A 15,336-nucleotide genomic window follows, 5' to 3' on the forward strand; every position below is an offset into this window, starting at 1 on the left:
TTTACATTTCAATATTTTTGAAGGATCTAAGCTTAGAAGACCATTATTTCTCATTATTACAAGGTAAAGTGGAAAAAAAGTCTTTGGAAGCAATGAGCCTGATACTAATATGTGCATCTTGGCAAACCATTTAATTCCTGTAGTCCTCAGTTTCCTCAATATAAAACAAAGATGTTGGATTAGATAACTTCTAAAAGTTCTTTCCACCTTTAGTCAATATAGAAAAAGAATATTTACATCACATGGTGAAAGGTTGTTAGACATCTGGCAAAACCAATCTCTGTCAATCATGCTGGACTGTTTCATAGCCTGTTAGCTGGAGGTACAATAGATTATTCTGGAATGTCCATCAATCTTCAAACTATTATAAGTTATTTACTTTTTATAGTCATATATGTTCATATATATGTATGTATATGTGTATATATATATATAATATAAAAGTATGATAACAAGAACTTGGATAAGGAATATGCCAGCATATGGATGTTTGTTTTAAAATTTTTAATTATTTAATATGTTTAGTTCATAAAGATATTTTCTGTCCCTTCCATATCCTAGTGGAGGAGGAAAAGGAGAAGAAAAGGAAAAAAAAAAGGTGATGATGATGAGCAAGAAGGGAAAAAAAGAAGAAAGAATCATAACAAAATATGCATATTTAAGCAAAACAAAGCTGTATTGTCCACTTTTGAAAAGTATGTCTCATAGTCTTGATCCTTAGTCTTCTGGAATCATGATTGATCATTATATTGATTAGAGTTTGTTTGGATTTACAGGGTTCTTGAAGTGTTTCTCCTGTTCAGCTCACTTCATTCTCTATAGTCAATACAATCTTCCCGGGTTTCTCTGAAGTGAATGCCTTTGGCATTTCTTATACTTCAGCAACATTTCATTATATTAATATGCTATGCTTTATTCAGTCATTCCTCATTGGAGGCAAAGCCTCTGTTTCCAGTTTGTGTGTGTGTGTGTGTGTGTGTGTGTGTTTTGTTTGTTTTTTTGCCAACACAAAAAGAGAAACTATAAAAATTTTGAACACATACAGTTTTATCCTCTTTCTTTGATGCCTTTGTAGTGTATTTCCAATAATGGTGTTGTTAAAAGAAAAATCTTTGTTGCACATTTCTCAGATGGGACATTTATTACTTAAATATTATAATAATGAAAATACTAATAACAACTAACATTGTCAAAATCAATAAAATTAAAGGGACCATGAGGAAAAAAAGAAATGTACATACACACTTGAGGTAGCTGTGAATTTCCAATCATTTTGGAACAATGATCTCAAAATTACTTTGATTTTTCATTGACCTTATCAATGTGTAAACTCTTTCCACTGGTGCAGATGATTAGCTAAGTATGCCTTCTTTTCCTTTTTGAATCTTGCCCAAATGTTTCCTAAAATCTTCCATGAAGGATCATTCCAATTAACGGAGGCCTTATTATTACACTGGAATACAAATTGTATTTCTGTAATATCTCACTTTTACTGAATTAATATCTCACCTCATTTTTCCAGTATATTTCCTGCAGGATTTGTTATAGATGACAGTTAATCTTTGATAATGTACTATAGCCTATATACAACCATTATGGGCCTTTTTGGGCCTTTTGATCTTCCATAGTTTTCATTCTTCATATATTATAATATATGATATGATCTATTATAATATTTATTATGAGATATATTATATTATAATAAGTAACTATAACATATTATATTATAACATAATATATTCCATGATTTGTCATTTTGCAATGAGAATACTGATGCAAAGAAAATGCAATTTTCTTTTTTTAAAATTTCTCATAAGCAATCCAGAGTATTTTTTTTCCTATTACTAAATTCTAGGAACTGATAATTGTCAATCTGAATTGTCTGTTCAAGCTATATGTACTGATCAATTGTTTCAATGGGCTGCCTATCCAATTTTACATCCTAATATGGCTACTTCAACTTCCTCATTTTCCCTGTGTGAATTATTAGATAATTTCTTTGAATGACTAATACAAATAATTATTCAGGAAATCCTTTTATATTCTGGACCTTGATGTTATAAAGTTTTATCTTCAACTGGAGAAACTCACCATCCACATGATCCTTCTTCTTCCATTTGCACTCTACCCAAGTTGTCTTTTTTAACAGTAATGAATGAATGCAATGAAGAGAGCATTGAAGATATAAATAGAAAAGTTCACATTCTAGAAGAAGGGACAGGACATGAAATCTTTCATCTTAATTCAAATGAAAAGGTACCCAAAATTTAGGGTGCAGCAATAAAGCAGAATATCTCTTCTTTAATGTAATTTTTACTGACAAAAATTATATGTTTATGATGCTGAATTAATTGCCAATGACTGGAGAGGCTTTTACTTCTGGATCTTATCTTGTACCTTCGAGAGTAGTTACATGACTGCCTCTCAAAGTATGATGGAATGATGAAAGCGTGTTTTGCTTTTCCAAAGCTTTTTGGGTTCAGAGGTCTGGGATGTCTCTAATGGGGTCAGAGGGAATATGGTGGTGGCGTTTTATTTCCTCATATATTGTCTCCTCTCTTATTCAAGGTGCTTTGCTGCTTCATTTTGGCTGGCTTGCCTGCCTTATGAGTTATAACTAGGGGTGATAAATGGCTGGCCCATTCTCCACAAATGTTTCTTTCTTGAATGATGACTCAGAAGATTGAGCTAAAGTAGCATGAGTACTCTGCAAATTGTTGTCATTATCAGGGCTCTTATCCTTGAAAAGTGATGAAAACCAGTGGACAGAGCACCAGGTCTGGAGTCAAAATGTCCTGAGTTCAAATCTGGCCTCAGACACTTACTAGCTATGTGATACTGGGAAAGTTACTTAACATATTTGCTGCATCTGTAGAAAGGAGATGATAATAGTACCTGCCTCTCAGAACTGTTGTAAAGCTTCAATGGGATCGTAATTATAAGTCCTTTACCACAATGCCTAGCATGTAGTACTATATAAATATAATAAGTATTTTTATCTATTCACATTTCTAATACATTATTCTTTTCAATAAGACTATTGATTATATTAATCCCTATATTTATATCTATCTAAGATTCTTATATGTGATTAACTAATACAAAGGAAATACTTTGATGGAGAAGCTACTTTAAGGAAAAGCTTTAATTTCATGGATCAAACATATTTAGTTGTTCTGGGAGGAAACAGCAAATGAGGAACATAGTAGTATCTTGTATAACACACATATCCAGTCATTACAGGAATACCTTGCCTTAAAGCCGTAGAAAAATTGTCTGAAAACGCTTCTCATATTTCTACAAACCATTACCACTATATACGTATGGGCAAAATATATGTATGTGCATATGTGTTTCTCATAAGTAACTTTATAAAGATAAGGAAATAGGCATTTTGCTTTAGCAAAGGTGGTTATCTTTTAAATGCTTCCTTTCTTGAATTATGATAGAAATACAGTACTGGAATATTTGGAAAATATTGTCACCTATAATATGATTTTTTCTATATATACTTAATTGTGTCTTGCTGTTCTTCCTAACTAAAAAAAAAAAAGGAATTCACCCTTTCTATTTTCCTATACAGCTCAAGGGCCCTAGGCATCAGGATCCAAATGTAGTGGTTTTACTCTTGTAGCTGATGAAAATAGAGTACTACAGAATGGCTGACATGTCAGTTCCATTTGTTTGTTTGTTTGTTATTTGCTGTCATCCTTCCAGGGTTTTTTTTTTCTATAAATACTTTTGGCATAGTCTAATTTACTTGCCATTTTAAGATCCAATAATTTGTTTAAACAGCTTGGTTCAAATGTAGCATAATTGTATCTATTACATCCTTGCCATATTTTTTCATATTTTTCTTTTTTTGGTCTTTTCTTATTTACACATGAATACAATTTCTACATTTGTTTCTAAAACTTTGAGATGCAAATTCTCTCCTTTCCTTCTTTTCCATCCCCCACCGAGAATGCAAGCAACTTAATATAGTTTATATATGAACAGTCATGCTAAACATTTCTATAATAGTCATGTTGTAAAAGTAAACATAAACAAAAAACACAAGAAAAATAAATTATGCTCCAATCTACATTCAGACAATATCAGATCTTTCTTTAGGTAGGAATAGCATTTTTTATCATAAGTCCTTAGATCATTGTCTTGCTGAGAATAGTTATATCATTCACAACTGATCATCTTACAATATTGCTGTTACTTTATACACAGGACATTTCACTTTGCATCAGTTCATGAAAATCTCTCCAGCTTTTACTGAGTTAATTTTTCCAAGTTATCCTGCTCATCATTTTTATAAGAATAGCTTTTTTTTTATTTTTCAAAATACATGCAAAGATAGTTTTCAATGTTCATCCTTGCAAAACCTTGTTCCAAATATTTCTCCCTTCCTTCCTCTCTCCCTCCTCCCCTAGATAGAAATTAATCTAATATAGATTAAACCTGTGCAATCTTCTAAGCATATTTTCACATTTATCATGCTGCACAAGAAACATCAAATGAAAATGGAAAAAAAATTATAAAGAAAAAACAATCAAATATAAACAACAAAAAGGTGAAAATATGTTGTGATCCACATTCAGTGGATCATAAAGTCTCCTCACCATATGCGGATGGCTCTTTCTATTGTAAGTCTATTGTAATTGGTCTTAATCACCTCATTGTTGAAAAGAGCGAAGTCCATCATGGTGGATTATCATATGATCTTATTGGTCTGTACAATGTCTTCTTGATTCTACTCACTTCACTTAACATCAGTACATGAAAGTTGCTCTAGGTCTTTTGAAGTCAGCCTGCTGATCAATTCTCACAGAATATTAACATTATATTGCCTTCATATACCATAACTTATTCAACCATCGCCCAACTGATGTGCATCCCCTCAATTTCCAATTCTTTGCCCCAGAAAACCACTGCTATAAATATTTTCCCACACCAATGCATTCTTTTTATGGTTTATATTTTTTTGTATTACAGACCTAATAATGGGTAAATGGTATGCACAATTTTATAGTCTTTGGGGCATAGTTCCAAATTCCTCTACAGAATGGTTGAATCACTTCACAACTCCATTAACAATGCATTAATGCCTTATTTTCCCCATATTCTCTCCAACATTTGTCATTTTCCTTTTCTGACCTAATCAATCTAATAGGTATGGATAGTATTTCAGAATCATTTTAATTTGTATTTTTCCAATAAATAGTGAATTAGGATATTTTCCCCATATGATGATAGATAGTTTTGATTACTTCATCTGAAAACTGTATCTTTTTATCATTTATCATTTGGGGAATGGATTTTGCTTTTTTATAAATTTGATTCATTTTTCTTCTGTTTGAGAAATGAGGCCTTTATCAAATAAAGTTGCTTCAATTTTCCACATACACAATTACTCTTGCTAACTGCCCCCCATTTATTCAACCCTCTCTTTATCTTTCCTTTCACCCTGTACTTCCTCAAGTGTTTAATTTCTGAATATTCCCTCCTCCAATTTATCCTCCTATCTCCCTCCCATTTTTTTTTTTTTGTTCTTCCCCTTCTATTTTCCTGTAGTGCAAGATAGATTTCTACACCTAATTGAGAGTGTATGTTATTCGCTCTTTGAGCCAGTTTTACTAGCTCACTAGAACACTAAGTTTCATTCACTCTTCTCACCTCCCTCCTCTTACTTTTCACTATGAAAGGTTTTATTACCTCTTTTATGCATGATAATTTATCCCATTCTCCCTTTCCCTCTCTTCCAGTACTTACTTTCTGTCTGCATATACTTCTTTTTACTGCCCTAATAATGAGAAAATTCTTATAAGTTACAAGTATCATCTTCCCATTTAGCAATACAAAAAAACTCAACCTCATTAAGTCTTTTGATTTTCCTTTCCTTTTTATGCTTCCTTTGAGTCTTGTGTTTGAAAGTCAAATTTTCTTTTCACTTTTAGTCTTTTCATCAAGGATATTTGAAAATCCTCCATTTCACTGAATATCCATTTTCCCCCAGAAGAATTATATTCAGTTTTGCCAGGTAGGTGATTCTTGTTTGTAGTACTTATTTTCCTCTAGAATATTATGTCCCAAGCCCTCTAGTTCTTTAATGTAGATGCTGTTAAATCTTGTTTGTATAATAACTGTCTGCTTGCAATATTTTCTCCTTGAAATGAGAGCTCTGGATTTTGACTATAATAATCCTTGGAGTTTTCATTTTGGGACTTCTTTCAGAACGTGATCAATGAATTCTTTCAATTTCTATTTTAACCTCAGGTTCTAGACCATTAGGACAGTTTGTCTTAATGACTTCTTGAAAGTTGATGGGCTCTTTTTTGATCAAGGATTTCAGGTAGCCCAATAATTTTAAAATTATCTCTCCTTAATAAATTTTCCACATCAGTTCTTTTTCCATAAATATATTTCACATTATCCTCTTTTTTTTGTTTTTTTAAATTCTTTTTTGATTTCTCATAAAGTCATCAGCTTCCATTTGTCCAATTCTAATTTTTAAAGAATCATTTTCTTCAGTGAGCTTTTCCAATTGTCCAATTCTATTTTAAAGTATTTTTTCTTAAGTGACTTTTTGTGCCTCTCTTTCCATTTGACCAATTCCACTTTTTAAGGCATTCTTCTCTTCATTGGCTTTTTATACTTCCTCTACCTTTTGACCTAGTCTGTTTTTAATATTTTTTTATTCAGTTTATAGTTCTTCAAAATCCATTGAGCTTCAAAATCATGACCTGGGACAAATTTATATTTTTGGAGGCTTTGGATATAGAAACTTAGACTTATCTTCTGAGTAAGTTTTGATCTTCTTTGTCACCATAGTAACTTTCTTTGGTCAGAATCATTTTTTCTTTCCTTATTTCCTCAGCCTATTACTTGAATTTTAATTCTTTGTTAAAGCAGGGTTTTGATTCCATGGTAGAAGGCACATTGCCCCAAGCTTCAAGAGTTTGGTGCAGCTCTTTTCAGAGATACTTCTAGGGACCTGTATATTTGCAGTTCTTTTAATGTGATATGATTTAAGGATAGATGTGTTTACTACTCTCCTGGCCTGTCCTCTGGTCTGTGAATGACCACAAGCACTCTTTTTTTTTTGCCTTGTAACTGTGCTGTAAGTTCTGGTGTATTAATCCTCCCCTTTTATCCTGGGAATCTCACCCAAGACTGTAATCTGGATTTAAGTGTGGACAAAGCAACACAATCCTGCCTAGACCCCCATATTGTCCTTTTGATCAATTATTTAAGCACTTTTGTCTGAAGTCTGAGACCTCAGGAAGCTTCTCGAACTGCTGATTTCTACTTAATGATTTCTGTCTTTTTGTGTAACAAGAATGTCAGCAGTGTTTTGCCTTCAAGATAGAAGGTCCATAGACTACTCAGAAACCTGGTATCCATCTGAAAGATATTTTCTTCAAGGAAGGAGTTATAAGGTTATAGACATTTCAATCACCAAATAGTTTTAATTAAATTTACTAGATCTGGATAGAAAATGTCTGATTATTTTCACAAGAGTCATTTTTTGATACAGCTATTTTATGCAATAAATTAAAATTGTATAAATTAGAATCAGAAAGAAAGGTTGAAGTCAGCATTATAAAAAACATAGGGAAGCAGAGTCAAGATAGCAAAGTAAAAATAAGGACTCACCTGAATCCCAAATTCTGCCAGATATTTTAGAATAATGATTCTAAACAAATTCTGAGCATTGGAATCCACAAAAATATAGTTCCCAAGGGCTGCTTCCTATTTGCTAGAGCCACGTATGCTGGAACAATTTGAGTTGGACTTCACTTCACTTTCCCTTTGGTGCAGTATGCTTTTCTTCCTGACATTCTAAGTTGTCTTGTGCTGGAAAATTGTTTAACTATATTTTTGTGGATTCTGATGCTCAGAATTTGTTTAGAGTCATTATTTTAAAATATCTGGCAGAATTTGGGACTCAGGTGAGTCCTTGTTTTATTTTGCTATCTTGACTCTGCTTCCCTATGTTTTTTATAATGCTGACTTCAACCTTTCTTTCTGATTCTAATTTATAAAATTTTAATTTATTGCATAAAATAGCTGTATCAAAAAATGACTCCTGTGAAAATAATCAGACATTTTCTATCCAGATCTAGTAAATTTAATTAAAACTATTTGGTGATTGAAATGTCTATAACCTTATAACTCCTTCCTTGAAGAAAATATCTTTCAGATGGATATCAGGTTTCTGAGTAGTCTATGGACCTTCTATCTTGAAGGCAAAACACTGCTGACATTCTTGTTACACAAAAAGACAGAAATCATTAAGTAGTTGTGAATAAATTAAAAGATAACTTATGGATTATTGATAAAGGTGTGAAAAATTATTGTATTGACTTTATTATGCACCAAATGCAACAAGAAATATCATTTCATGGAACACTTGCTCCAAAAGTAAAGAAGGATTGAAGGGAAAAACATAAGGATTTGGAGAGTAGATCATTAGTGATCTTGGGGAATTAATTAATGAAAATAACAGAATAAAAAAATACTTTTTTTTAAAAGGGAAAAAATAAGAAAGAAAAAAATCTAAGAAACCAAAAAAGTCAGAGATGGGCAAAAGATGTGGAAGACTGATATAACTATTTCATTGGGAGGAAAAGGGGAGAAAAGAATGGAAAAAATAGATAAGAAACAAAAGCAGGAAACATTCAATAAATTCAATGAAATGTCAAATCTAACATGGGAGTTGATAAACAGGAAGGATTGAGTGATAGTTTTACCACAAAGTGTATGAAGTCAAACTAATCAGAAGGATAAAGTACTGACTTGAAAGGAGAAATGAAACAGAAAAATCTTAATTAAAAATATTCTCTAATATTAAAGATAAATGAAAGAAAACATAAATGTCACTCAGCACTTTAAGTTTGAACAGATCTAAAGATCCAGAAAAAGAGAACAATAACATATTATAACAAAACGCTACATGATGTGCACACACACACACACACACACACACACACATACACACACACATATATAATCAAAATAGGACTTTATAATGGAAATTTACCATTTGTCAGATAAATTTTCCAAAGCAGGATTTGAAATCATGTCATAAGACAAAGCTAACATAAAAAAAATCACAATATAAACAGATAAAAATAAAAATAAACCATTAAGTTTAAAGGAATTACATAAAAATTAACTGAATTCAATATTAAAGTTTTATGCTTCAAATAGAACAATAACTAAATTCATAAGGGAAAAATTATTTAAATTGCAAAAATACAGAAAAATTATCATAGTAATAGAATTGGCTTTGATGTTATTCTCTTAGCACTAAGTAAATATTATGGAAAGATGAATAAAAAGGGAAATATGGAATTTAGCTAATTTCTAGGGAAATATCAAGTTAAATATTTATAGTATTGTTTACATGCAATTATAAAAGTACATATGTGTCAGCAATTTCCAAAAACTGGCCACTTATTGGAATACAGAAAAACTGCAAATAGATATTGAAGGCAAAAATACTAACCACACTCCTTAAAAATCAAAATACAATAAAATTATAATAAAGGTAAAATAAATAACAGAAATAGACTTAAAAATACTTAGACAATAATTAAGTTCAAAAATAAGTTAGTCAAAGAACAAATCATAGAAACAACAATGATGTGAGAGATAATTATAATGATGTGACATCATACCAAAATTTGTTAGATTCAGCTAGATCAGTATTCAGAGAAAAATATATATGCTCTTAAATGTATATTAACAAAATAGAAAAATAGAGGATAAATGAATGGATGGATGAATATGCTTTTAATTTTTTTAAGCTAACAAAAATTAAAATAATTAAAATATGAAATCAAATTTACATAAGAAATGAATAAATTGTAAACAGAAAAGATCATGGAAGTGCTAAGTAAAACTAAAAACTATTTCTTTGAAAAGGTTAAGAGAACTATTAATTATAATCACCATGATTAAAAGAGGAAAAAGGCAGGAAATAGAATTATTAAATATCAAAAAGAACACACAATAAAATTTAAAAAAATAATCATTATAATTTTTATTCAAATTAAATGCCAACCAAAACAAGAACATAAAAGATATAATTACCTTAAAAATATAAAATATTCACACTAATAAAACACCAAATGGTTATTTTGAATAATTCAATATCAGAAATGACAACTGAATTAGCTGAAACAAACTAACAAAAGGAAAAAAAAAATTAAGCTAGTCCATATGGGTTTACAGAAAAATTCTATAAAAAGCTTTTAAAAATAATTACTGCCCATACCATACAAACTATTCTCAAAAATTGAGATATCTCTATACCAAATCCATTTTATAGAACAGATGTTATTAATACATAAACAAGAGAAAGGGGAAACAAAGGAAAATTATAGATACGTAATATTGATGAATATATTGATTCACATTTTAAACAAAATATGGCCAAACTGCAACAATTTACCAAATAATAAATCATGAAGACCAAGTTGAATTTGTGCCAGTATTCTAGAATATGTTAACATAACATGGTAACATAAACAGAATTAAGTATTAAAACCCACAATATCCAAAAATCACACAATTATCTCAAGAGTTGCGAAAACATTCTTTAACAGCATATAAGACTCATTCATATTTTTTTTAATACAAGTAAAGAAATTTTAGAAATATATAATAAAAGCATCTAATTAAATTTCAAAGTAAGCATTATATTTAATGGGTATATGTCAGAAGATTTCTCAATTAATACAAGAGTAAAACAAAGGTGCCTACTCTCCTTCCTATTATTAATGTATAATGCTAATTATTGATAACATAATTTACTCAAGAAAATAAAGTTGTTTTTTTTTTTTTTTAATAATAACACTATCAGGAAACAACAGGAAAGAAATAATTCTTATTCAAAGTCAAAGTAAAATGGATAAAGAATTTGGGATTCAATCCACCAGAACTCATTTAATTCTTTGATTGATTTAATGATGTTATTCAAAAACATTAATTACAACTTAAATAATTTGAATAATACTCAATATTCATGACTGAGATGTGCCAAATTTTTTTAAATGGCAAAACTAACAAAATTTATTAACAGGTTTACTGCTATATCATTTGAATGTATATTTTAGAAAGATCTATAAAATAAAAATGAAGACACTTTGGGGAACAAAAGATCTAATGTAATTAAGTAAATAATGATAGGAATGAAGGAGGAACTGCAATGCCAAACTTTAATCTATTTTATGTTAGCAATCACCACAATCATTTGATATTTGTTTTTTTTTTTTATGGAAAATAAACTCAAGATTTAAAACTGTATAGTATCTGAAATAATTGAACACAGTAATCAAATGTCCAATAAACCTGAAAACATAAATTTTCTAAGAAAGAATTTTTTCATTTGATCACTCTTGGGAACTTGAAAGGCAGTCAAGCATAAAAAACAGATCAATATTTCACATTTTATATTATAATACCTTCAAAATGGACATGATGAATATTAATAACAATGATTTAAAAAACATTAGGAGTGAGGCAGATTATATGATTTCCACATCTATGCAAAAAGGGAATTAATAAGCAAATAAGGGATAGAAACAATAACCAATGTTAAAAATAGATCATTTCAATAAAAAAATCAAAACACTTTTTTTATAAATAAAATTAATGCATCTTGGATATGAAAGAAAGTAGTTGACTGGGAAAAAAATTCTTTGCATCAAATATCTGTAACAAATGTTTATGGGATACATAAAACCAAAAGCCACATCCCCATAATAAGTAATCAGATATGAACAAACATTTCTCAAATTTTTGCAAATTATTAACTATTTGAAATAATACCTTAAACCTCACTACTAAGAGAAATACAAATTTAAAATTATCCAAGTTTTCATTTCTGTAGGAGGTGTTAAAGAAAGTCAGGGACATTCATGCAGTGATGAGGGTTAGAATTCATATAATCATTCTGAAAAGGAATTTAGAATTATGCATATAAGGTAACTAAAACTTTTATATCATTGTACCCTGATATTATACTGCATAGCATATACCACAAAGGGTTAACTAAAAAAAAAGTTTCTACATATTCCTTAAGATTTATAGAAGCACTTTTTGTGCTGCCAATCAATTAAAAACAATGACTGTCCATTAATTAGGGAATAGTTAACAAAACTGAAGCACATGAGTATACTAAATTATTACTCTCATCCAAATAATGATAATATGACGAATATAGAGAAAGAAGCATGATATAAATTACAAGAACTGATAAAAAAATGAGGTAATTATCCCTTCCTGATGAGTTTTATTATGATACAGAAATATTTATGATTTGTGGACATTTGTTTTGTATCCTGTAACTCACTGATTATAGTGTGAAATAAATTTACTAATCCAGCAGTTAGTATGGTGCTTGGCACATAGTTGGCTTGTTGATTGTTATCCTTCATTCTTGAAGAGCACCAAAATGATATCAAAAAGCATGTAGTGAAATGAGCAGAACCAGGAGATCATTATACACTTGGACAACGATATTGTATGAGGATGTATTCTGATGGAAGTGAATTTCTTTGACAAAGAGACCTAACTGAGTTTCAATTGATAAATGATGGACAGAAGCAGCTACACCCAAAGAAAGGACACTGGGAAATGAATGTGAACTATCTGCATTTTTGTTTTTCTTCCCGGGTTATTTTTACCTTCTGAATCCAATTCTCCCTGTGCAACAAGAGAACTGTTTGGTTCTGCAAACATATATTGTATCTAGGATATACTGCAACATATCTAACATATATAGGACTGCTTGCCATCTAGGGGAGAGGGTGGAGGGAGGGAGGGGAAAAATTGGAACAGAAACGAGTGCAAGGGATAATGTTGTAAAAAAAAAATTACCCTGTCATGGATTCTGTCAATATAAAGTTAGTATTAAATAAAATAAAATAAAATATTTAAAAAAGCATGTAGCAAACCACATAGTAGGCACTTAATAAATGCTTATCAATTGGCTAGTTAACTTTCTATGGTTTTCTAAGTTACTTGCAAAAAGTGATAACTTTGTTTTGAATTTACCTATGCTTATTCCCTTGATATTCTTTTTCTTATTGTTATAAAACTAAAAACACAAAATAGATAATTTCATTCATAAACGTAAAATACTGAAATTAATAAAAGCAAATGCAAATCTGAAATAATCCAAGCTAGCATTTCTAGCATTATATCAAATGGAAGTACTATAGTAACAGTGGACATCCTTGATTTATCCCCAATCTTATTGGGAAAAAGCTCTAATTTATCCCTATTATATATAAGATTGATTCTTGAATTTAGATATAATTAAAATAATAAAAGTAGGTTCAAATGAGAAAAATAGTGCAACACATTAGACAATTAAGAACTAAAAGCAATAAAAATGTCAAAGATGCTAAATATTTTTAAACTTGAGATAAAAAAATAACTGGTAAATAACTATATTTGACAAGAATAGCTGGGAAATGTGTAATGCAGTTTAGCAGAAACAAGGGTTAGAACAGAATTTTACACCATATATCTTTTAAAATTCCTAATAAATACGTGATCAAATATCAGTTATCCCTGCCTGTCAATAACTTTGAGGAAAAGCCTTTGTTCTGGGCCAGGAAGAAGTCAGCTGTTCATTAAATACTGTACAGGTCTGAAGGATATGGCCTGTGGAATTTGATTTAGAATGAGCATGTCTAGAAAGTGAGCAGGTTCTGACAAATCCAAAGTACACAGAAAACCAAGACAGGATAAAGAAGGCAAAAAAGAACAAAAACAAAGTCTTAAACTTCAAGAGAAGCAGAAAAATATATATATGGTCACACAGGAGGCAGTTAGATGACACAGTAGATAGAATACTAGTGAATCAGGAAAATCTGATTTCAAATTTGACCTCATTCAAATCCTTGCTGTGTAATCCTGGGACCATCAATTAACCTTTGTTTGCTTTAATTTCCTCTACATAAAATGAGGAAACAACAACATCACCTTTATTTGTTAAAAGTATCAAGCACAATATCTGGTAGAAAGGAGACACAATATATTTATTTCCTCCCCCTCCTTTTTCTCTTTAACTATAGGAAGGCATACACAGAAAAAGACATTTAATGATACTGACTCAGTTTATAATTGGAAAAAATGATCAAATTGGGGACAACTGTATTGGAATATGCATATTCCTCATAATTTTGAAGATGAGAGAAACTTGAAGAGACACAATGAGATGATGCATAGGTAGTTATTCCTATCAATCTGTCACTTTTAGCATCTAATATTTGACTATCAAATGGTGCTCTAAAGGCATTAGACTCGATGGTATTTGGAAAGTGTCCTTGTTTTGTGTAAGGATGAAAGGACAGACCTGAGCATGTACAGACTACAAACAGAATTTCCATCTCAATTTTATATTTGTCTATGCAGCTTCAAACATAATGACTGGAATTTCTCTCATCTTTACTTGATCTGTATCTTATTGCAGTCTCATAGTGAAGTAAGGCTTCTGAGAGAAGTTGGATTTGGATAGTTGATGGAAAACTGCTTTGGATTTTATTATGTATTTATTAAAATGCTAGATAGTGAGCTTAAATTATGAACTTATTCCAGTAATTGATGAAACAATACTCTATGGAGGAAAAGAAAAAGACATGGTCAAGTAGTTAGTTCTAAATAAGAGATTGAGACATATAGTCCTAGATAACAGCCTAAAAGATAATATGGATTGAGCTATGCCCATGGAATACTGCATAATTGAAAAACATATGCCTTATTTGATTATTCCTTTTCCATTAGTCTTTCATTAATATGATTTAGCTATTAAAATCAACCTTCAATCTCTGAAACCCTTACTGACCATAAGTTCCAGTGATAAAAACACCTGAGTATTAAAGTCTTCAGTGTCTTCTCCAGGACTTTATAATCATTAAGAAATATAATTTATAATAATGTGAATCATAAGAATTATATAACAATCTTAGTAGATTCTCAGTTACTTCTCAGTAACATGATCCAGAATTTTGCAAAATTACATATTTTGACAAGTTATCTCCAGTTGGGAGGCACTAGTCAGCATTACTTAATTATTCTTCATCTGATCATTATTTGATGACTGTTCCAGTGATAACTGCTATGAATTCTCTTCATTATTCCTTATAAAATGTTTCCTATATTTTCAAAATAAATTATTCATAAAATCTGTTTTCAAAATATTTGGCAAAATATTTTGAAAATATTGCACAATTCTCAAACTTTTCACGAAAAAATTATGTTTTTCTTTAATTCATGATTTATATGAACAAATAAATCTTAAACATTTAGATAAAATAAAAATAAAAC

The sequence above is a fragment of the Antechinus flavipes genome, chromosome 4 (assembly GCF_016432865.1).
Source record: "Antechinus flavipes isolate AdamAnt ecotype Samford, QLD, Australia chromosome 4, AdamAnt_v2, whole genome shotgun sequence".
In the NCBI taxonomy this organism is placed as follows: Eukaryota; Metazoa; Chordata; class Mammalia; order Dasyuromorphia; family Dasyuridae; genus Antechinus; species Antechinus flavipes.